The 25,052-nt window shown below is 47.1% G+C and overlaps 1 protein-coding gene across 1 annotated transcript in view; it reads left to right on the top strand.

Moving 5' to 3' along the window:
• Positions 1-25,052, top strand: part of LYST (lysosomal trafficking regulator) — a 250,417-nt gene that overhangs the window by 6,633 nt on the left and 218,732 nt on the right. The window contains exon 2 of the mRNA XM_058696217.1: positions 11,043-11,294. The gene's annotated coding sequence lies outside the window, so the exon portion shown is untranslated. The remainder of the gene's footprint in view (positions 1-11,042; positions 11,295-25,052) is intronic.

Below are 25,052 nucleotides of genomic sequence, written 5' to 3'. Positions count from 1 at the left end.
TTTACTCAGTCTTCTGATTTACATGCTAATCTCTTTTGGAAGCACCCTCAGAGACACCCCAAGAACGATGTTTCACCAGCCCTCTGTTCATCCATTAGCCTATAAGGCTAACACGAAATTAACCATCACAAGACCTAAGGAAAAAGACTGGACTGGACATCAAAAAACAATAGTAATTGATCGTATTGAGGTCATGGGATCGTCGCCAACTTTCTTTTTTCGTCCTGACTTCCTGTGTTATTTTTTGGCTTTTACCATCAAAATAGGTTTTTAAAAATGTGTGAAAGTTCTGCTGTTGTGACCTCTGCAGTCACTCTGCAGCCCTAATCTCAGTCTTGGAGGGTGGAGTGCTCAGTAACAGAGGGGGACGACTGCAGGAGGGGCAAACCCCAACCTTTCTTGGGGCAGAGTTGGCCTCTCCGTGGGGCCACATCTGCACAGTGTCCTCTCCTGATTTTGTCCCAGTGACCTGAAAATCTGGCTTCATTTTTTATTCCTCTCTATCATACTTTTCTACTCCTTCATTCACTCCTTCATTCAGCAGATCTTTATTAAGAACACTCTATGGGTGGGGCGCCTGGGTGGCGCAGTCGGTTAAGCGTCCGACTTCAGCCAGGTCACGATCTCGCGGTCCGTGAGTTCGAGCCCCGCGTCATGCTCTGGGCTGATGGCTCGGAGCCTGGAGCCTGTTTCCAATTCTGTGTCTCCCTCTCTCTCTGCCCCTCCCCCGTTCATGCTCTGTCTCTCTCTGTCCCAAAAATAAATAAAAAAAAAAAAAAAAAAAAAAAAAAAAAAAAAAACGTTGAAAGAACACTCTATGGGTGCACCTGGGTGGTTCAATCGGTTGAGCGTCCAACTTCGGCTCAGGTCATGATCTCACGGTTCATGGGTTAGAGCCCTGCGTCCGGCTCTGTGCTGGCAGCTCAGAGCCTGGAGCCTGCTCCAGATTCTGTGTCTCCCTCTCTTTCTGGCCCTTCCCTGCTCGTGCTCTGTCTCTCAAAAATAAATAAACATTAAAAAAATTAAAAAAAAAAAAAAAGAACACTCTATGAACAATAAGCTATAGCAAGCCCTGGGCATAACAGAATGAGAATCAGGCCCTGGGTGCCCAGCTGACAGAAGAGGTAGATATTTAAACAAATAGGGAACAGGAACAACAATGTGGTATCAGAGCTCAGGGCCAGGAACCTGAGCAGCAAGAAAGGGAGGCTTCATGGAGGAGGTGATGCATTCAAGGTGCGCCTCAATAGAAAAGTCAGGAGGCAAATAGTCATAGAGACTTTCTTGGCTGAAGGAACTATGCCAGAAAGTCATGGAAGATTCAGCTCTCATTACCCTCACGGAGAGTAATGCCTGTTGTTTGTAGGAAGGGGCTATGAGGACATGAGCATGGGTCCAAGGATGCAGGGGCTGGGTGGGGGGAGAGGGGAGAGAAAGTAGGTGTGGCCAGCCCTTGAAGGGCCTGGTCTCCCCTGCAAAGGAGCAGGGACTTATCCTACAGGCAGTGGGTTGGTTGGATCTAAAAGCAGAGCGAGGACATAGCAACATTGGCTCTTTAGCAAGAGAATTCTGGTGGCCGTGAGAAGGGTAGGGAAGCCAGATCAAGGGCTAGAAGAGCCAAGGAGAAGGCCGGTGGGGGAGGGGTAATGAAGGATCCAGAAGGGGGTGTTGGCAAGCAACTGCATCACCGTGATTCGCCCATCAGTCAGGCGGGAGGGGAAGGGGGGCAGCCGGTAGGTCCAGGCGATCGGGAGTGGCCATCTCTCCTAGTGTGACCATACCCCCGTGCCAGGAGACCCCCTCAGGTCCTCACAGACCCCTCAGTTTCTGCTGCTGACACTGTCCCTGCAGGGGCCTGGGCTGCCCTCCTGCCCTTGTGTCTGGAAGGCATCCTCCAGTCTCAGCGCTGGGCTCACCTCTGCAAAGCCCACCAGGGAGGTTCCTTGAAGAGGGTTCTCCCTCCTCTCATTGCCGTGACATTGATCTCCACACTCCCCCGCCCTGGTTTTGCACTGTCTTTCACATGTTTTGAATATGTGTCACGTCTCAAAGTACAGATCAGGCTCTTTGTGGGAAAGATGGCATGAGTTGAAGACTTTCTGCACCTTCCAGGCACCATCTGGTGGCCTGATAAGACATCAATAGCTGATTGATGAGTGATGGATGGTCAATCAGCCATCAGGAGGTTTATCAGCAGCACCTGTCACTCTGCCGTCCTCAGTGTTATATTGGGGGTGGGAAGTGGGTCAGTAGTGAGAACAGGCCCTGGGCGGGAAGCCTGAAGTCTCGGCCACTTACCGTAAACTCACAACCTTGGGCCACTTAACCTCTCTGGATTTATTTCCTCATTAGTGAAAAAGCAAAAACAGATCTGAGATTGTTAACTCCTTTCCCCCTTTTATTGACAAGGGAACCGCCTTTCACATGTGCGCCTGTGATAGATGGGTGATAGATGGAAGTGAGTCTGCTTTGCACCAAGCCCTCGTCGCCCCTCCTCCTCTCTCCTCCCCTCACTCCTTCTCTTGGATCCGCAGCAGACTCAGAAAAACAACTGCAAACCCCCAGACTGGGTGGGTCCTTCAAAGGCAAACTCGCAAGACTCCAAGGCGTCCAGGCTTCAGGACGGAACAGACGACTGGTGGGACGGCTCCGAGATCTGTGCGTGGCTAGTGTCTATCATCCGATGGCTGGGTCTAGGCTGAAGGCCTTGGTCAAGCCCATGCTAACTAATTATAGAGAAGCAGTTACTGCAAAATTTCCCGAGGAAACCAAAGCTAGGGTTTGGTTTCCACTTACATTGAGCAACTTCCTTCCAGGGCACTCAGCCTCCTCAACAAAGCATTCTCTTTCAACATAGGCGAGTCCGATAACACACAAGGGTTGTGATTGTACGTTTGACATAAATATATACACGCACTTTCAGGAGGAAGCTGGGCCCATGGTTACTCTCTCTCTCTCTGGTGGGGATGTTTACCTAAGTTTGATTGCTCACCTTAAAAATCTTAAGAACATGGGCTAGGTTGAGGTCATAGTTCATGGGCAATGTGGAGGCAAGGGACGGTGAAAGATACAATGTCGGTTTAAACTAACGGGTGTTACATCGAGCCCCAGAGGACATTTCACATTTCACTGCGGCCACCTACAAATAGTTTAAACCCACACTAAAGCAGTCCGAGGCTTTCATTACCTATAGGCTTTTTCTCAAAGTTGTGTCTCCTTTGCGGGATACCTGAGCCCCTGGTACCCCCCCCCCAGCCCAGCCCATCCACTAGCCCCCCACCCTGCCCCCAGCACACTGGGCTCGACGCTCAACCAGCCTAGCCTGGCCCTGAGAAGAACAGGAAACACTTAGCTAAAGTGGTTGCCCCAAAAAGGCCCATATTCCTGGGTTCGCTTTCTTCTGACCTATTCCTAGCTCTGTTTGGACTGGTTTTCGTTGATGGGCTACACGAACGATTTTCAGGTTTTCCAAGTCTTTTCCCTTTCTGTGGATACTTTGGTCTAAATTTCCCAACCACCGCTACCTGTTGGTTATCATTTTTGCCAAACCTTGACCTCCAGGTTGCTAATTCATTCTCTGTCTCTGTCTCCCTGTCTTTGTCTCTATATATACAGTCTCCACAAATAACTTCTAACTTTAACTTTTTCTATCCCTAAAGGAACAACTGTAGTCAAAAATAGCCCATTGAACGTAGCCATCTTAAAAATTTTTTTTGAATGTTTATTTATTTTTGAGAGAGAGAGAGAGACAGAGTGCAAGCAGGGGAGGGGCAGAGACACAGAATCTGACACAGGCTCCAGGCTCTGAGCTGCGAGCACAGAGACCCGATATGGGGCTTGAACTCATGAACCATGAGATCATGACCTGAACCAAAGTCGAACGCTTAACCGACCGAGCCACCCAGGTGCCCCAAACCTATCTGTCTTTAAATAGCAGAGTTCTCTGGGGTGATTGTCGTGGGGACTCCTGGGACCTGTATCATCCCCAACAGAAATGCTCTGCAGAGTAGTGGCCGTCAGTGTGGCCAGGCTGAGTTTTGGGCTACTAGACACAAATCCATGGGGATTCCGACCAAAAGTACCCTGGATGGTGTGATGGTGTGTGTCAGGGGAGTGGGGGAGGGACAGATAGACACAGCGAGAGACAGAGTCAAGAACTCTTACCAAGGGGCTTCTGTCAGTATAGACAGGACCCAAAAGTGAATGAGCTGTTTGTTTTATCGCGTAGAAAAAATATTCTCTCCCTTTGGGAGTCCGTGTAGATGACGGTTCTGGCCATGGATATTTACTTGCACAATCCAGGAAGGACCTAGGAAGTGACAGGGTCGAAATTCCAACCTCCACAGTTGTCTGTAGTGGTTTCTAGTCATCCCGTGGAACATCCACCCTGCTAAATGTGAATTTTGCACATAACAACTTCCCTGACTCAAACCTGCCTTCGCCTCTGTGGTCACTGCTTTCTGTCTCATTACTCCCAGTCACCCATACACTTGGTGGGATTTAGGAGCCACCACTCTACGGGCCCCAGGTTCCAGAAGGTTACGCGTAATGATACATTCGTTATGCACCGAGCACTTTTTTGATCCCTTAACAATGCTCTACCTCAGGTAACGCCAGAACAACCCTATAAGGTAAGTGCTTTTATAGCCCTCATTTTTTTTTTTATTTTTATTTTTTATTTATTTATTTATTTATTTATTTATTTTTTAATATATGAAATTTACTGTCAAATTGGTTTCCATACAACACCCAGTGCTCATCCCAAAAGGTGCCCTCCTCAACATTTTTAAAGGAAAACTCTACACCCAGTGTGGGGCTTAAACTCATGACTCCAAGATCAGGAGTTGCACACTCTACCAACCGAGCCAGCCAGGCACCCTATATAACCCTCATTAAAAAAAAATATTTTAGGCAACTGAGGCTAGTAGCTTGTTCATGGACCCCCAGTCAGGAACATGATGAATGTGGGATTTGAAGCCAGATGGTCTGATTGGCATCTCAGCTTTTTTTTTTTTTTTCTTCACGTTAGTTCACATACAGTGTAGTCTTGGCTTCAGGAATAGAACCCAGTGATTGATCACTTACATTTAACACCCAGTGCTCATCCCGAAAGGTGCCCCCCTTAATGCCTGTCACCCATTTAGCCCATCCCCCCCACCCAATGCCTCTCCAGCAACCCTCAGCTTGTTCTCTGCATTTAAGAGTCTCTTATGGTTTGTCTCCCATCTTTGTTTTTATCTTATTTTTCCTTGTCTTCCCTTATGTTTGAAACTCTGTTGAGTTTCTCAAATTCCACATATGAGTGAAATCATAAGATATGTTTGTCTCTGATCTCAGGTTTTTTTCATGTTTATTTTTTTTTGAGGAGGGGAGGGGCAGAGAGAGAGAGAGAGGAAGAGAAAGGGAGACAGAGAATCCCAAGCAGGCTCCTCATTGTCAGCGCAGAGCCTGACATGGGGCTTGAACTCACAAAACCACGAGATTGTGAACTGAGTTGAAACCAAGGGTCAGAGGCTTAACTGACTGAGCCACCCAGGTGCCCCATACCTCGGTTTTAATTCTGACACAGCAGCAGTAAAGAGCACGATCTTGGAGGCAACCTTCCCAGGCTCAGAACCCAGCTCTTCAACATACTATCTGTGAGATCTTGAGTGAGTGTCCCCACCTGTAAAATGGGGCAGTAATAGGGGCGCCTGGGTGGCTCAGTCGGTTAAGCAGCCGACTTCGGCTCAGGTCATGATCTCGCGGTCCGTGAGTTCGAGCCCCTCGTCGGGCTCTGTGCTGACAGCTCGGAGCCTGGAGCCTGTTTCAGATTCTGTGTCTCCCTCTCTCTGACCCTCCCCCATTCATGCTCTGTCTCTCTCTGTCTCAAAAATAAATAAACATTAAAAAAAATTAAAAAAAAATGGGGCAGTAATAATAACACCTCCTGCAGCTGATTGAGACGATTAGATCACTGAGAGGTAAAACGTGCCCGGCACATCGCAAGGATCGTACGGGCTCATCTCTATTTTTCTTACGCTGCACCTGCCTCCATGTTTCAACCCCTGCCTTTAACACTAGGACAGCTTTTTAAACGTTTCATTTTTTAAAAATATCAACTGAAAGAAAAAATAAAAAAATAAAAATAAAAAATCTCACCTTTACCGAAAATTTGCAAGAAACGTACAATGAAATGTTCAGGTCCACTGATTACTAATATTCTGTCCCATTTGTTTCACCTCTTTTTCCTCTGTACACTTGCTATCATTACTGATGGTTTTGCTAAACCACCTAAGAGTTGGGTGAATGGCAGTATTTGGCCCTAGCCTGTGGGAACTGGGCGTGTGTGTGTGTGTGTGTGTTGTGTGTGTGCACACACATATGTATGTATATAAAACTACCATACAGGGAACCTGGGTGGCTCAGTCGATCAAATGTCTGACTCCTGATTTGGGCTCAGGTCATGATCCCAGGGTGGTGGGATCGAGTCCTGCGTCAGGCTCTGTGCTGCGTGTGGAGCCTGCTGAAGGTTCTCTCTCCTTCTCTCTCTCTCTCTGTCTCCTTTTCCCCCTCTCCCCTGCTCGCACTCTCTCTCTCTCTATCTAAACTTAAAAAAAAAAGAAAAACGAAAACCGCTACACAATTGTCATCTTCAGGAAGTTTAGCACTGATACAATATATGACCTAACATGCAGCCCATATTCAAATTTCACCAATCGACCCAATAACGTCCTTTAGAGAAACTGCTTTTCCCTGTTCCAGGAACCAACCCAGAATCACATGTTGCTTTCAGTTACCATGGCGCACTCGTCTCCTTTAATCTGGGATGGCTCGCTCTTCAGCCTTGTTTTGTCGCTCATGTGGAACCACACAGTTTTTAGAATGCCTCTCGTTTGGGCCTGATTTGTTCCTTGTGATTAGGTTCAGATTATGAGCTTTTGGCAGAAATGCTACAAAAATGTTATCTTCTTACTGTATCGTGCCAAGAGGCACATGATGTTACTTTTAATTTGTGGGGGAGATACCAGGAGACTATAAATATCCTGTTCCTCTCAAACTTGTACCCCGTGGTTTCTAGAACAGACCAGAAGGCCCCACACTCTATGACACAGGCACTCAGTCTGCACCTGGCCGCCCACGCCCTCCCTCATGCTATGTGTTCCTCCCTGCATGCCCCCCCTTCTCCCCTACTTTGGGGATCTGCTCCTCATGCCCCTCCCTGCCTGTCGCAGAGGTTTGCACAGAGGAGGGATTCCATATATACTTGTCAAATCCAAATAAATTTTTAAAAATATGTGATCTGAGGTCCTGTGTATCTGCTCAGGAATAGCAGATACTTTTAGAAAGATTTCATTTATAGCTAATTGAAGTGAGACCTCCAAGAACACAAATATTCTTCTGCCTCCAGGGGACTCAGACAAAGAACTTTGAGTGGTGTGTATTGAGTGGCATATATATATATATATGTAAAAGAAAGGAGAGAAGGAGAGACGGGGCGGGGGGAGAGGGCATGAGGGGGGAAGGGAGGGTTCAACATGAATACACCTCCTAACCCAGTGACTCTCCTCCATTCCGTGTTTGTGGTAAAAAAGAGTAAGAGACCCGCTAGGTATTCCTCACTGGGGAGAAAAGAAATTGTGGTGGAGTTGCGTTCATTCATTTACCCAACAAATATTAACTGAGAACCTGTTGTGCCTGGCACTGTTCTATTTGCTGAGGATGTAGCTATGATTAAAACCAAGTCCCTGGGGCACCTGGGTGGCTCAGTCGGTTGAGCGTCCGGCTTCAGCTCAGGTCATGATCTCACAGCTGGTGAGTTCGAGCCCCTCGTCGGGCTCTGTGCTGACAGCTCGGAGCCTGGAGCCTGTTTCAGATTCTGTGTCTCCCTCTCTCTCTCTGCCCTCCTCCGTTCATGCTCTGTCTCTCTCTGTCTCAAAAACAAATAAGAATTGAAAAAAAAAAAACAACAAGTCCCTGCTCTCAATGCTAACAAACAACGGACAGCTGTTACCCACATGCGCACACACACACACGTGCACACACTCGCATATGCATATCAGGGCTACAGGGAGAAGGGCAGGGAGAGAATACTTTGCATCACCGGAAGTAACGAACTAGGTTTACAAACGCTAATGTAAATAAAACTTAAAAACGTGGTCACTGGGAAGAAGACATAGAATAAAATCGATGGCACGGGGCCATCTGTAGGGCTTAAGGACGTATACGCAAAGTGATGCTGTATGTGCATATACGTGTATATCTGTGTACACATTCGGGTATACGCCTGTATCTAAGGACGTGGACGTCGATGTGTGCATTCAGGTGTCCGTGTATATCTAGAGACATATATTTACACGGGTTAGTGTGTAAACCAGATGTCAGTGAGAATGAATGTTGGCGAGGGAATAAAGGGGGGACAACGTAAAATGAAGCAGATAAGCTTCGCCTGAATGGATAAGAGGAGGCCAGGAGCCAAGGTGTCTCAATTGAATGGACCTGAGGTCCAAAAAGAGAGGGGAAGGGGGACTTTGCTGCCCAGTACCAAGAAATGAATGACTTTCCTTCCTCCCTACATCCTGGGACTAGGGCCGTCTGGACTCTCTCCACTTCTCCCCTCTGTACCTTCCTCCACCCCCCACCCGGCCCCCAGAGCCGAGCGGCAGGGGCGAGCCGGTAACAGGAGGAAGGTGGGGGACTACGAGGCAGGGAGCCCTCCCAGGCTGTGACTACTGTCACTTTGTCACACAGGCCCGGTTCATGTTCCAGCTCCATCACTTACTGGACACACGATCTTTGGGCAGATTGCTTAACTTTTCCCATCTGTGAACTGAGAATGATAATAATCCTTTCAGGGGATGGTGGTGAGGACCCCGTGGGCCAATGCCCTTAAATCCCTCATTGCCAGACCCGGACCACAGCGCATTCTTGGAAATTCTTAGTTTTTAGCATTCTTATCTTTTGCTGCCATAAGAAGATTGCCAAACTAGCTCCAGAACAGCTCTCGGAATGCTTGGAACACGGCTGATAGGCTCTGGGCAGGGTACTGGTGACTTTTGCCAAATGACGCCTGCGGCTTTCACTTTCTAAACATGGCAGACTTGACCCTCCTCCAGCATCAGGGTCTGAAGATCATTCCAGTACACACACTCGGGCTGGGCGTGTTCCCATGACTGAACCGGAGGAAAGCCCGCACTGCCCTGCTGATATTCTTTCCGGGAAGCTACTGAAGTGCTCGTGTTTAGTTTTCAACACACGGTGCTCAGGACAGATTCTTCTTTCTGGACATTTGGGATGGGGTCACATGAGTGATTGGGTCCAAGCAGCGGGAAGGAGGCACGTGTGGGCACCCGGGACCGTGAGCAGGCGTGTGTCCCCTCCTTCTAGGTGGCGGCTGAGTTCCCACCTCTGATTTTCCTTTTAACGGCAGGGCACTCAACCTTCAGCCCAGGCCAGTGTAGATGCCTGACGTCGGCACGATAGCTTTGGCAGGAATTATGAGCCCTGTTTTGAAATCTGTACTTCTCAGAGGCAGCGTGGCAGTAATGACAGGAGGGCCCAGAGTTTCACCGGGACGAAAGTGAAGCAGCTCTTTGTGGGTGGGACTACAGAACCCTCAGATCTGCTCCACCCTCTGAGTGGTGGACAGGAGGACAGGAGGGCCCCCTGGGAGGAGTGGGGACATGCATCTGTGAGCCCCCACCAGATGCGTTTCTGCCCTCAAAAGCACAAGTCAACAATCCCAAGCGCGGCCCTTGGGATTGACTTCTCAGAGGTCTGCAGAAGGTGCTAGACTTTGCACTCCTTGTGGTCAGGGGCTGTGCCTAATTGATCTTGTTCTCCCAGAGGCTGGCACAGGGCCGGGCTCAAAGCAGCTGCTCTGTAAGGGTTTGCAAAATAGAACCAAGCGTTGAGGGAAATTGATTAAAGCTTAAAACCAAAGGTGGCTGTTACATCTTTTTGCCGTGCGGCCAGCTAAAATGAATGCCAACTCTTACAGACAGAAGAGCACACACCCACCACCTATTGGCTTCTGAGATTTTTTTTTTTCCCTTTAGAAATGCAAACTGTGGGGCGCCTGGGTGGCGCGGTCGGTTAAGCGTCCGACTTCAGCCAGGTCACGATCTCGCGGTCCGTGAGTTCGAGCCCCGCGTCCGGCTCTGGGCTGATGGCTCGGAGCCTGGAGCCTGTTTCCGCTTCTGTGTCTCCCTCTCTCTCTGCCCCTCCCCCGTTCATGCTCTGTCTCTCTCTGTCCCAAAAATAAATAAAAAACGTTGAAAAAAAAAAATTAAAAAAAAAAAAAAAAAAAAAAAGGCAAACTGCAGGGTCTCCCAGGATGCTGTTCGCAAGAACATTCTCGCCAGCGTGATAGTACATTCCTGTTTGCATTGGTGCAGTAGAATTCATGCACCTGCAAAATGCCTCTGATTCATCCTTTCCCTCACTCTCCAAAGCAAGGTCACTGGGGCATCTCCAGTCTACACTGCAGGCTCCCGCTGGGAGCAAAGCTGTGGGGAGCAAGCACAGTTGGTGAAGGAGGAGAGAGAGGGGTTGGTATCTTTCCTGCCACCTGGGGTCCAGTCTTTCCTTAAACCTGCTGAGTCAGAACCCTTACGCTTAAAGAAACAAGAAACAAAGGTTCCTTTTGCTCTTTGGTGTCCTGAATCTGGCCTTCCAAATCGTCTCAAAGTATTTTGTTCTTCCAAGTAGCTGCTGACAAGCTGCAATGCATTTTAGGCAGAGAGGAGTCGCATGAACACGGAGTGTTGAGCTCATGTCCCTGGCACACTCTGAGTCCGTTGCGGACTCCCTTACGCCGTTTACTGTGAACGCCTTTTTTTTTAGAACGAGCTACCTGAATCACAGATTATTACGAATATATCATTACACATGGAAAATTTCCCTCAGAGATTCCCCAGCCTCCCTAGCCAGTGTAGAGTCAAAAGAACTTCTCTCTCTCTCTCTCTAGATCAACTAAATCTATCAGGAAAGAATTTCATCTTCTTAGTCATTCCCTTATATACAATGGTAGCTGAGTTGATATTCTCCTTTTTCTCCTCCAGCAAATCCATCTCAGTTCTGAAAAGAGCGAGCCGAAAAGCCACTTTTCCAACTCGGATCCCGAAGGTCAGTTTCATCACAAAGAGAACAGCTTTTCACTTTACCGCCAATCAAATTCTTCTTAGAGAAGGAGACAAAGACAGCTGTCCTCGATGCTGGGTATCAGAAGACATTGAGAGATCTAGTGGTTTCTTGACTAATGGACATTTTCTGGTGGCCCATGTCCCAGAACCAGAGCCTACGAGGAAGATCAGGTAAGGAACAGTGTGGGGAACACACAAGTGGAAGCAGGGTAAGTTTGGTCTGAAATGCCGCTCTGCCGTTACCACCTGTGTTTCCTTGAGCGAGATCCAGAACTTCTCTGCTGCTTGCGGTGGAAGACAGTCTAGCTGAGCACCTGGGTTCAAATCCTGGCTCTGTGTTTTGTTTTTGAGCAACTTACTGAATATACCTCGGCCTCAACGATCTCAATTGTAAAATGAGAGTAATAATTGTACCTACTTATAGAGTTGTCCTGAGGATTAAATGATTTAATGTGTGTAAAGGTTATGGAAGAAGGCCAGGGACTATGGCAATCACTCAGAAAAAGAAAGGAAATGTAGCTAGTAACATTTATAAAATGGGGTTAATAATGCCTACCTTATGGGAGAGTTTTAGAGAAGAATTGAAGAGCCAACATTTAAATATCAGGCATCCGTTAGGTCCTTCAGCAATGCTTCCATCCCTCCCCTTCTGTCTTTTTTTTTAAGTTTATTTATTGAGAGAGAGAGAGAGAGCACAAGCAGGGTAGGGACAGAGAGAGAGTGAGAGAGAGAATCCCAAGCAGGCTCCATGCGGTCAGCTCAGAGCCCGACGCGGAGCTCGATCCCAGGAACAGTGAGATCATGACCTCAGTCGGATGCTTAACCAACTGAGCCACCCAGGCGCCCCACCCCCATCCCTCCTCTACTAACATTGGCACACCTAAAATATCTACATATCATGAGCACACGCAGAAGCTTTGAAAGGAGAAAAAGCAGGAAGCAGATTCTGGGGTGAGGGTATGTTAAAGCACACGGAAGGTGGGAGTGTTGTTACGCACAGCAGCCTAGGTCCCAGGACATCCCCCGTGCTCTCTGGCATTGCTGTGCCTCCGGCCTTGCAGCTCAGCAGAGCGGGACCCTCTGAGGCGCTGGACTGGACTCTCTCTCTTTGATGAACCTCTCTCTGCACGCTGACTTTATCAAGGCTCCAGGACGATCTACCCTCATCTGAAAGTCCTGTCCACCCTCCAGAGCAAGGGTTGGCAACCTTCTTCTTAAAGAGCCACATAAGAAATATTTTCTGCCTTGTAGACCATATCTACATCACAGCTATTAGATTTATAGTTCTAAAGCACCAGGGACTGTACCTAAACGAATGGACCTCTTCCAGTAAAAGTTTATTTGGGAAAACTGAAATTTCAATTTCATTTCATTTCTACCAGTCACGAAATGGTTTTCTTCTCTTGTTTTTTTCTCAACTATTTGTAAATATGCAAACCATTCTTAGTTCACAGACCACATAAAAACAGGCATGGGGCTGAACTTGACAAGAGGGCCCTAGTTTGCCGATCTCTGCGAACCCCTTTTCTGGTTTAGAGTATTTCCTTTGGATAATGTCTAGTCACCATTATTTATTTTTTTCTTCTAATGTGACACTAGCCTTATGGGCTTGCCACAATGTATGTGGGATATGTTCTTGGGTGGACGTGCCTTTTAAAAAAAATTTTTATTTACTTATTTGAGACAGAAAGATAGAGCTTGAGTGGAGGAGGGGCAGAGAGAGAGGGAGAGAGAATCCCAAGCAGGCCCTGAGCCGTCAGCACAGAGCCCCAGTTCAGGGCTTGAACTCACAAACCATGAGATCATGACCTGAGCAGAAGCCAAGAGTTGGATGCTTAACTGACTGAGCCACCCAGGCGCCCCTTGAGTGGACGTGCTTTTGAGTATAACATTTGGGTACCTATGAACTATGGTATGGGGCTCCTATGAAAATGGACTTGGGAAGCCTCGAGCTTTTTATTCTCCATTTCCATTTCTGAATCAGTGCCTGGTAGGCACCCGTTAATTAATTGTTTTATTATGATAAAATACATGAAAGATAAAAACTACCATTGTAACCATCGTAAAGTACGCACCTCGGTGGCATGACGGATGTTCTCAGTGTCGGGCGGTCACCACTCTCCCCAGTCCCCAAGCTTTCTCTTCATGCCACTGTTAATTCATTCTTCCACCCTCTGAACGTTACCTGTGTCGAATGCAAGCTTGGAGACGTCAGGGTCCATCTTGCAAGCAACAGCCTGCACTTCAGAAACATGGGAACAGCCCTGCCTTTGTTGAGTTCAGAGTCAGAGAGGGAAATTAAAACAGCCAGTCTGATTTTCAGGAAAAAACCAGCAGTTGCGTTTAATGGATCTTAATATTTTGTCTTGCTTTCTCTCTTATTCTATTTTCATGTTAGACATGCGGTGATACCGACCATGATTTAGTAGGTTTTGGTTTTCGAGGCTTCTCCAAAAAATGAGTTATTTTCTCCTAAAATGGCCAGAACTTCAGTCTCTCTTTCTTGCTGAAGGGTTGGTACCCCTAGACGACACAAGGACCAAACCCAATGATGGCCGGTTGACATGAAGTAAAATAAATGGGCATACGGTTTCCTCATACTTTTTCAGGATGCATCTTTGACATGTTGGTAAAGTAAAATAGTAAACAGCCTGAGATACTACTGACTCTATATCTGTGTGAGGCCTTGGTGTGGCTCTATGTCAGGCAACCCTCTATTTAACACAAGGAAAGACCTACAAGTGTCTTTCACGCTCTTGAGCTATTTGTCTCAATATCTGGTTCCTCTGAATCAGGCATCATCAGCCTCATGCAGAAAGTAGACAGAGAACGAGCCGGGAAGGGGCAGAGACAGAAGGAGACACAGAATCCAAAGCAGGCTCCAGGTGCTGAGCTGTCAGCACAGACCCACATGCAGGGCTCGAACTTGCTAACTGTGAGATCATAGCTGAGCGGAGTCAGATGCTTAACCCACAGAGCCACCCAGACGCCCGTCCCTATTTCTTTGCATGAGGGAGAAATATGCTTTATGAACCTTGTGACTTGGCAAATATGCAGGGGGGGAGGCAGGGGAGGGAAAGGGAGGTTGAGGTCCGTACAGAGGTGATTTAAGTCCCGCATCATAAGCAGACATGGAGGAAACCAGCTTTCCCCATACGAGGTGATAGTTTTCTCCGAACTGAGTTGATAGCCTCTCTAATACATTATTTTCCCCCCAAATAAATATTGACTGACTAAAGTTGCCTTCATAGTCACCATAACTCTTGTTAGTTTTATGGATACAATGTACCTAAATACGTATACACATATGCGTATATATATATATATACACACATATACATATATTGCACATACACATATACCTACACACGTGCACACACACGTATACAGACATGCACATGCATTCATACACCTTTTCATACATACATACATTCATACATACATGCACATATGCATTCAACCTTTATATCATCTTTTTTTCCCCCCTCCGGAAGGAGAAGGGATAACAAATTGCTTAGGTTATTTGAGTTCAGTGGAAGAATGTGTTTTCCCCGTGACCTGTTCTCAGGCAGGAGTTGTTACAACATCAGAGTGTGAATCCAATTACCGAGTTGCCATTCTTGTGCTCACCTGTCAGCATTGCTGCACGCGACAGAAAGGAAATAGACCCTTTGGAATAGTCAGGGGCCCGTGATCTCTGGCACCAAGAGTATGTTGGAAACGTGACAAAAGTAATGAATGTGGTGAGCAGCACCCTGCCCGCTCGGGACTATTTGCACAATTGCTACTGTACTTGTGTGTCTGTCTGAATTATAGCAGAATGGAAACCCGTGGGACTGGCTGCAGAATTTGACATGGGGGAGGCCCTGTAATTGGATCGTTGGACATGAGCCTTGAGGGTCCTTGGCTTTGTCTTTTAGGCTGACTTGTCTGGACCATGCTACACCATCTCCAAAATCCCAAGGTGCTTTTAGCCAATAAAGCGAAAGACTCCGCATCAGACTGGCTTTAGTGGGCATCCTCTGAGCTGTTTCTCCCCCAATGCGGGCATCAGCACTGAGGCCTCCAGCAGCTTCTGCTCTAACTCAGCACAGGAACTGCACTCAGAAGAATCTGTGCTGAGTTGAATGCTCTGGTGTTGCTGTCTTACAATCCTCAATTTTTGAGCAAGGAGCCCCTGAATTTTCATTTTTCCCTGGGCCTGACAAAGTATGTGTCTGGTTGTGCCAGTACACGTGAGCTCCCTGAACCCACGATCCACAACAGCACATTTGCCTGGGTGTTCGGCAATTATCTAGAACCTTCTCCCTGGCAGCCCGTGACAGTCCCTTGGAGAGTGTGTTTCCCCATGCACTCCGTGGCAGCACCTCAGGCCACTGAATCAGAGGCTCTGGGAGAGGCAACCTGGAATCTGTAGATTTCAACGTTTTTTTTTGTTTTTTTGTTTTTTTTTTTTTTAATTTATTTTTGGGACAGAGAGAGACAGAGCATGAACGGGGGAGGGGCAGAGAGAGAGGGAGACACAGAATCGGAAACAGGCTCCAGGCTCCGAGCCGTCAGCCCAGAGCCTGACGCGGGGCTCGAACCCACGGACCGCGAGATCGTGACCTGGCTGAAGTCGGACGCTCAACCGACTGCGCCATCCAGGCGCCCCTGGAATCTGTAGATTTCAACAACTCGCCGGACTGAACCAAGTTTGGAAACCGCTACCTAAAGGCAAGCCACCCTTTCCCACATATGAACCGTATAAATGGACCATAAATGGACGTCTGGTCCATTACCACGCTCTGGGGTTGGTAGGTTTACTATTTATTATCCCCACTTTACAGGAGTAACTAAGGACCTGGGAGACTATGTGACTTGTCCAAGAGCTAGAATGGGGCTTGGACTAAGTGTATTTGCCTTTTGGGGCTTCTCTTTCCGCTGTCCATGGTACTGTTCATGTGTGTATTAGTGTGTGTGTGTGTGTGTGTGTGTGTGTGTGTATGCGCACGGGTGTGCGTATCTGTGTGTGTCTTGAGATCTATGCTTGCTGTACTGTGTTTAGACCATGACCTTGGAAACAACTTGAGTACACAGGCCACGTCCAGGCACCACCCGCTTGAAACCACCTCTAACCATTCCCAGCCACTCCCTACGCTGTGCTCTCATGATCTTTGGGCAGAGCTGTGTGGAACAGTCAGGTGCTCATCTGCTCACTTCTTTCCCCCATTACACTCTGGGCTCTTTGAAGTCGTCGCAGTGCAGTGATGGGTGCACTTTAATTAGCTGTGGACAGGCCCAGGTTTGCCTCTCAGTTCCGCCAGTGTAGGGCTGCCGTGCAAAGTCCCACACTGTGTGGCTTTAAACCACAGAAATGTACTGTGTCACAGCTCTGAGGCTCCGAAGTCTGAAATCGATTCTTGGCAGGGTGGTCCCTTAGGAGGGCTGGCGGGAGAGAGTCTGTTCTATGTCTCTCCCGTAGCTTCTTGCTGTTTGCCAGCCATCTTTGGCAATCCTTGGCTTGTAGAAGCATCTTCCCAATTTCTGCCTCCGTCTTCACATGGTGGTCTTCCCGTGTCCACGTCTGGATCCAAATTCCTCTTTTTTATAAGGACCACCAGTCATGTTAGATTAGGGTCCACCCTAATGATTTTATTTCAATTCAACTGCTTCTGGAAAAAGCCTGTCTCCAAATAAGGTCACACTGTGTGGTACTGGGGGGTTAGGACACCAATATAATCTTTTAAGGGGGACACAGTTCAACCCATAACAGCCAGTGAGTGACTAGATTCATGACTTTGAGCAAGTATCTGAGACTCACAGAATCTCAGTTTCTTTATCTGTGAAATCAGGATTTTAAAAATATCCACTACAGAGTCTTTAAAATATTTTTTGATGTTTTATTTATTTTTGAGATACAGACTGAGTGCAAGTTGGAGAGGGGCAGAGAGAGAGGGAGGCTCCAGGCTCCGAGTTGTCAGCACAGAGCCCAACACGGGGCTTGAAGTCGTGAACTGTAAGATCATGACCTGAGCCAAAGTCAGACATTTGACCACCTGAGCCATCCAGGAACCCTCTTTTTTTTTTCCTTTTTAAAAGTGAGGTGCAGAACAGTGGGGTTAGTTGCTATAATCTGGCTTAAAGGAGATGGGCAACTCGCCATCCATTCTGTGCGTGCGTGTGCGTGCACACAGGTGTGCGTCCCATAGGCTGGGACTATCTAAATCATGGGACCATCAGAACCTGAGGCAGACTAACAGAAACCACACAGCATACAAACATGATGACTTCATATTTTCACTCCAATGCAAGGGGATATCAGCAATGAAATCAAGAACTAGGCAACTTTGCTGCTGCTAAATCAGCTTTATCATTTTCTTCACAATGAGTGGCATCTTCCCCAAGTTTCCTGATCAGACCCACTAAAAGCACAGCCTCTGTCCCCCGATAGTCAGGTCTGGTTGGCCTGGCCAGGGGATCTGCATTTTACCAGCTCCCCAGGTGAGACTTATAGGACGAGCCTGGGAACACAGACGTAGCAGGACCCGATTTCTTGCCTTGGCTTCCCTGAACCGGAGTGACCTTCGTTTCTTCAACTTTGACCTCGTGCCTGACTTGGAGTTGAGATCACAAAGTCCTTTCCAGCTCTAAAATGCCACCCCTTTTCATGCTGCTCCAGGCTTGTCCACATCGCAGCATGCTCCTTGAATTGCACCTGACCTCTTTCCTCTTCCACGCGTCTTCCCACCAGCTGGGGAGGCACGCGGTCCATGCTCAGTGGGGGGCTGGCCAAGCTGACCTGCTGATGGACCCGTTCGAATGGGGGCAAAGAGCAGCTGACCGTAGTGGGGGGTGGGGGTTGCACAGGAGCAGAACAACTTCAGTAGAGTCTCTTCCCCTGAAGCGGCGGACAGACCAGCTTCTTCCGCCTTTGCGGGCAGCTTGTGGACCAGCTGGGTGTGTTCGTTTTAGGCTCACCTTTTACCAGAGCTGCTTTGTGAATCATTGTTAGGAAACGCACTTGGTTCTGGAGAGGCCCTTGGCAGCCGCCGTGTTTTAGGATAAGCAGATTGTTTTGCTGGTTTTGTTTTGTTTCACTGGATAAGAGGGCGAGGGACCCTCCCACTGTACTGGTGGACGTGCCCAATGATGCAGCAGCTTTGGAAAACAGTTTTGCAATTGATTAAAATGCTAAACACAGAGTTACCATATGGCCCTAGAGCAATGCAAGCATACATCTACCCAGAAATGTGTGCATGAATGTTTGTAGCAGCATTAATCATAGTAGCCAAAAGGTGGAAACGACCCAAATGCCCATCAACGGATGACTGCCTGAGTTCTGCTACACCCACAAAGTGGAATACTCTTTGGTCATAAAGAATGAAGTACTGGGGGTGTCTGGATGGCTCAGTGGGCTAAGCATCCGACTCTTGATTTCAGCTCAGCTCACGACCTCACGGTTGTGGGATCAAGCCCCTCGTTGGGCTCCATGCTGAGCACGGAGCCTGTTTGAGATTCTCTCTCTCTCCCTCTGTCTCTGCCCCTCCCCCCTCAAAATAAATAAATATTTTTTAAAAAGAATGAAGTACTGTTATTTGCTACAACTTGGATGATCTTCAAAAGCATAACATGAAGTGACAGATACGAGACACAAGAAGTTACATATTGCACGTTTCCGTTTATATGAAATGTCCAGAGGAGGCACATCCCTAGAGACAGAAAGCAGATGAGTGGTTCCTGCCATGCCTTGACAGGGAGGGGAAGCCACAGAGGCCACTTCATGCCTTCAGGGATGTTCTGGGGTGATGAAAAAGTTTTGAAACTAGACGGAGGTGATGGTTGCACAACACTGATGCACGAAATGCCACTGAGTCATATGCTTTAAAAACGGTTCATTGTTTGTTCTATAAATTTCACATCAATAAAAATAGAGCAAAGAGTAGGGGAGGGTGCGGTGAAGGGCAGGAAGGAAGAACGGGACAGAACGCGAGGGAAGCAGTATTATTACGCCCCAAGTGCATTTTCTTCGTTTTAAGGATAATGTGACCATTGTGTCACTAAAATAGAACAGAGCATTCCACTGAGTGCCTCTGAGCCATGGAAGCTCCAGCCCTTCCTTTCAGCGGGAGAAATCTTTGATACCGGAAGTCACAAGATGAGCTGGCCAACATCAAGTCTACGGGTTGACTGGCTGAGGCCCCTCTGGCTTTCCTTGCTCTCAATACCTCCAGCTCAGAGGACTCGGCTCTGAGACAGGCACATAAGGTTCTCCCAGTTCTGGGAGCTGATTGAGCACCTCGGGACTCAGGGGGTATGGGGTCTCAGGGGGAGAGCGAGCCCTTCTGGGCTACAGGATCACCAAGACCCCATGTAGGGACCCCCTTTGTGTCAGCTCTTGGCTGCATAAGTCCTATGTGTCCTAGTGCTCAGCAAGGTAACGACTCAGATTAAACACCACCACCAAAAGCCTGGGGGGGATTCGAGCTGAACGACGGAGAAGACGTGCTGGTTGGCCAGTCCAGAGAGAGCACGTGGGAGAGCTTCCGGACAGTCCTTCACCACTGGCTTTGCCACTCTTCTGTCCCGGTCCCTTCCAGACAGGCCTGGATGAAGGTCACAGGCAGGCCTGACCAGTTCAGGATGCAGACAGAGTTCTGCAGAATTCACTCACCAGTCAGGCCCACGCGGGCTGTCTGAATGGTGGATCTTGGCTGCTTACCCGGACTCTCTCCTCCAGGACCACTCTGCTAAGGGTTTGGTGTCTACCGTCAGGCTTCACCGCCACTGCCAACATCACCCTAAACCGGGTCCCTGATTAAATCTCTGTCCCGTCATGCGCGCTCAGCACTAACTATGAACATTCCTGGATTCAGGGTCTAGATTGACAGTCGCTGCAGAATCTTCAACTGAGAAGCTATTTGAAAAGAGGCAGGTGTAACCCCTAAACACAGGTCTTGCCACAGTCAGAGGGAGGGGCTTGGGGCGCATGCCCAGCTGCTCCCATGTGCACGTTTTTCCCCAGAGCTGAGCGGTTGGCTGCCCCCAGTATACCGGGACCCTGAGATCTCCAGAACAGCCGGGCAGCCCCTTCTAGCAGTTCAAGAAGTGCTTTGGGGTTCAAGGTCAACCCTCCATAGATGACCTTCTTTGCTTTACAGCTACCTGGTGGATCCCTGCTGGAATCCCCTCATCAAAGGGAGAAGAGGGGGTGGTCCTTGAAGGAAGGAGTCTATCAAGCCCTCTTTAGAAGTCCTCACTGCATTGAGTCTGTTCTGATGCAAAACTCACCGTTCCCTTAGATTCCTGTTATGGTTGCTATTTTCTCCTTATTTGAGTATTTTGACACATGACTTCGTTGTTCTCCAGCCTAAGACTTTCAGTAACGCACACGGTTTTTTAATCAAATAATTAAAACTAAATGAAAAATTTTAATTTCCATTAAAAATTTAGATTTCATTTGAAGTTCACTGAAAACCGAGTTATATTTGCTTTAAAAAAAGATGCAGCATAGCTGTGAGACTGGAGGCCTGAAAGGCCCCATCCCTCCCTCCCACATCACCTCACCGTTCCCCAGCCCCACAAATGTAATCCTGCCTGAATACCATCCTCCTACCCCGAAGGCAGAAATCTGTGCCCGATCTTGTCTCCGGGGCTGGAGCGCACAGATCACATCACAGATCACATGGGGTGGCCACTCATGCTTCTTAATCAGGGCGTCAGATGATTTAGTTGATGTGGCTGTGCTTTTGTTTTGATAAAGCTTCTTCTCTCTGGCGAGGCGCTCTCTGAGCTTATGGGCCTTTCCTTGGCTCAACTTCAATAGCTCGATTAACTTCCTGTGCTGAGGGCCCTTGAGCCAAGACTTCTTCTCATGTGAGTCACCGTCAGAGCCTGAACCTCCTTCAGAGTGTAGGTTCAGGCAGGAGGGCCGATCCACAGGTGGCTTGGGTGCTGTGAAAAAAGAGCCCCGGAATGGGAGACTGAAGTCTGGCTTGAATTCTGGCTTTGCCCCTTAGTAGCTGTGTGACTTTGTACAAGTTTGCTAACGTCTCTGGGCTTCCATTTCTGCATCCGTCCAAGAGGGCTTACAAACAGGAAGTGAAGAGAGAAAGGAGGTCAGGTCAGGCTGGGACTTTCTTGTTTGGCTATCTTGACTGTCCTCTGTCCTCCCAGAGCCTCAGGGGTGAGCTCTGGTGAAGGGGAGAGACTCAGCCTGTCTCTGGGAGCTCCTGCAGAAATTAGAAGAGCAAATGTATGTACTGTGCCTGGCACGTGAAGAAATGTTTTCATTGACTATAAAACAAAGATAAAATATACCATCTGTATCTACCTGCACAGACTTCTGAAAGGATCCAATTAACAATATATGTGAAAATACACCGTAGACTATAAAGCCTACGTAGGATCATCGTCATCATGATTAGAATCTGTATTTTCTCTCAGACCTTTCAAACCTTCAAAAAGTTGAAAAAAAGCATTACAACAAACATCTGACCATCCTTTCCCCGGATTCACCAATTATTAACACTTGCTCACTCTCTGTATCTCTGTCTGCTTGCTGTCTATTTATGGTCTATCTGTGATTTGTGAAGCCATTTGAAAGTAAGTTACAGACATCAGACCTTACACCCAAGCAATTTAGCATATACCTCCTAAGCATGACACTATTCTCCTACACAACTGAGCATCGTTATTACTCAAGGACTTTAATGTATATATACTAATATTAAAAATACAGTCTATACCACATGCAGTCTATAAATTGCCCCGGTTACCCCCACAATCTCCCTTAGAGCTATTTTTGTTGTTGTTCCAAAACAGGTTCCCACATTTCATCTGGTTATTACATCTCTTTAATCCTCTGTAATCTAGAACTGAGCCATCCAATATGGAAGCCCCTGGCCATGTGGCTATTGAGCGCTTGACATGTGGCTTGAAATGTACATTGTACTAAAGACTCAACACACACACAAACTAACGCAAGCTATCTCACTGGTAATCCTGTATACTGATTGCATATTGAAGTGTTAATACATTGAATATATTGGACTAAAAATATAAAATTAAAATTATTTGTTGAACTTATTAATTAATAATTACCATTTTAAATGACTAAGATTAATTTTACCTGTTTCTTTTATTTTTAATGTGGCAATGTAAATTTTTTAAATTGCATGTATGGCTCTCGTATTTCTATTGGACGGTGGTGTTCCAGAATATTCTTTCCTGCCTTATTTTTTTCTTTTGTGACAGAGTTTTTTAAGAGTCAAAGCCCATTGTCTTGTAGAATGGCCTATAATCTGAACTTGTGTAGATTGACTAGATTCTGGTTAAATCTTTCTGACAAGAATATGACCTAAGTGGGGTCGGTACTTTACAGCGCATCACATCGTGGGGTCCGTTTGTCTCTGTTGGGATTACAAAGTCTCATCACTTGGTTAAGTAGCATCTGCCAGATCTCTTCAATATGGTGGTGACTTCCCCCATTGTAATCAATAAAGAACCTCAAGGGAGATCCTTGGAGACCAAGTGACAACCTCCTCCTACAACCTTTTACCCAATGGTTTTAGCATCTAGTGATGATCTTTGACTCTATCAATTATGCATCAGTGGTTGCGAAAAACACACACATCTTAACTTTTCATTGAAACTCAATGGCTTGACTAATTTCCTGTTCATGTCTTTTATGCTGAGACAGGATGTGAACAATTCACTGCTTTCTAAATCCCATCATGTTGCTGATTGCATAGTGTTTTGTTGCATAGACTCTGGAATACAACATAGTTTATGTATAATCTTTCTTGCTGATTATTTAGGTCGTTTCTTTCTTTTTTACTCTTAAAAATATTGATTGCATGAACATCCTTTTACCCTGCCCATACAGCCGTTTCCTTCTTTGAGATATATTCCTAGAAGTGATATTACTGAGTATGTTTAGTTGGATTTTGACACATATAGTCAGATTGCCCTCCAGAAGTATTGCACACTTTTAAAAGTTCACACTTTTAGTGAGTCACCCAGGAGCTTTCAGCTGTGAAGGAACAACAATCCCAACACAGATTAGCTTAAATAATAAAGATATTTCTTTTTCTCGCATAAACCAGTACTCCAGATGAAAAGTATAATAGTATTTTTACTCGATTTCATGTTTTGGAAAGACACGGGCTATGACTGGCCAAACAAAGTTCATGTTATAGTGTGAAAGCAGTGGCCTTACATACTCAGATTCCATTCTAGAGCTGGAGACGGGTGGCTACCTGAACACCTCTGACTCCTGCTTGGAAAGGAAGAATGGATACCCAACACTTTGTCTACACGGGGTAGCCGAGCACACTTTTCCCCAAGCCCTCCTCACCTTGGACATCGTTCAGCCTCCCAGTCTTTGCCAATCTAATAAGTGAATAAACTATCTCTCTTTCTAAAATTTCATCCATACAACAGTGATATTTCATGGGCGAGTAATATTTTATAGTGCAAGCTCTTGTCAGAAATTTGCTGGGTTCACTCTGGAACCATCACTTATCTGCTGTGCAACACTGAGCAAGTTACTTAACCTCTCTGTTGAGGGGCCTCTGGCTCCTCATATCTAAAATGGGGATAATCATAGCTATAATATATAAAATCTCAGTGTTATACAAATAACAGGTAACACCAGTTATTGTAGGATAATGGTGACATTGAAATTTCCAGTAACCTAAAAAAAAATACTTGGGGTTTGAGGGAGCCATTTCTTCAACCTTCCCCGTGGGAAGTAATCAAATCTAAGTCATCTCCACTCTGTGACTAATAACCTTTCCCAGGGCTGTTGCATTATGCTACTGTCGCTTCTGTAATGACTAAGCCATCAAGATAGATTTTTTTTCCTAATGACATATACCGCATAGGGCCAGATTCTATTAAGGCAGCCTTTGAGTCTGGACCTGGAGGGGTGATTGTATCTCTGTCTTTCAAAATTGGGCTAAAGGGGGTGGTATCTATTTACATAATGGGGCCTGGGTTCCCTTCTTTGGGGACGCCTGACCCCTCCCGCTCATTCCCAACTCTTGCCAAGTGAAGCTGCTTTGGGTTCATTGTGGAGAGCTCACCATAGCCTCATTTCCCTGAGAAGGGGGGTGTCAGGCCGGGCCGGGCCTACAGGCCTCCTCAATGTCCCCCTCTAGGCATTATGCCTCCGCCTCGGGGTTAGCCACAGAGGCCAGGCAGAGCTAAATTAAGGCAGTCACCCAGAAAAAAAAAAAGAAGGATCCACCATTCTGTCCACCCGTGCTTTTATTTTCAAGCAGGTCCTTTCTGACCCTGACAGCCCATAATTATGACCCTAATAAACATTTATTTAGACAACAGCACATAAATCAGTTGATGACTACTTTTGTTACTTATGAACCGCAAGGGTCAGAGGTAAAGAACCGAGTCCAATGAAACGTCTTGAAGTTGAAATCGTTGCTGAAACAGAACCACTGAAATTAATCTGAAATTCTTTGAGTTCTAATTATTGATGTACGGAGCCTCTTCCCAACTAAACTCCTGGCTCTTTTCTCGGCTTCTGAGAATAAAGAAAGTCTGATGAGACGCTTCCCTGATCAGAAGCTCCCCTTCACCGCCAGGATAAACTCCAACCCTTTTATGATGGTGAAGACAGTTCTTCCTAGTTCACTCTCTGCTTACCCCTTATCTCTCAACACCCCTTACCTCTGCCCCCAGTGAAGCCTCAGCCCTACAGCAGCAGGGTCTGTCTGTGTCTCGGTGGGCCCAGGGGAACCCCTCACCGTGAAACACCCCCTCCCCACCCTGTCCCTTTACCCTCACCTGGCTGACTGAGTCTTCATGCCTCTGTCTCAACTAAGATGTCATTTCCTCCTAAGACGGTTCCCCCACCCCGCCAACCCCCACATGCACGGGTGACATCCTTCTGTATTCCCACCAAAGAGCTCAGTGGGGTTCACACTG

Source organism: Neofelis nebulosa, chromosome 13, assembly GCF_028018385.1.
Source record: "Neofelis nebulosa isolate mNeoNeb1 chromosome 13, mNeoNeb1.pri, whole genome shotgun sequence".
Taxonomy (NCBI): Eukaryota; Metazoa; Chordata; class Mammalia; order Carnivora; family Felidae; genus Neofelis; species Neofelis nebulosa.
This window is presented reverse-complemented; position numbering and strand designations above follow the sequence as displayed.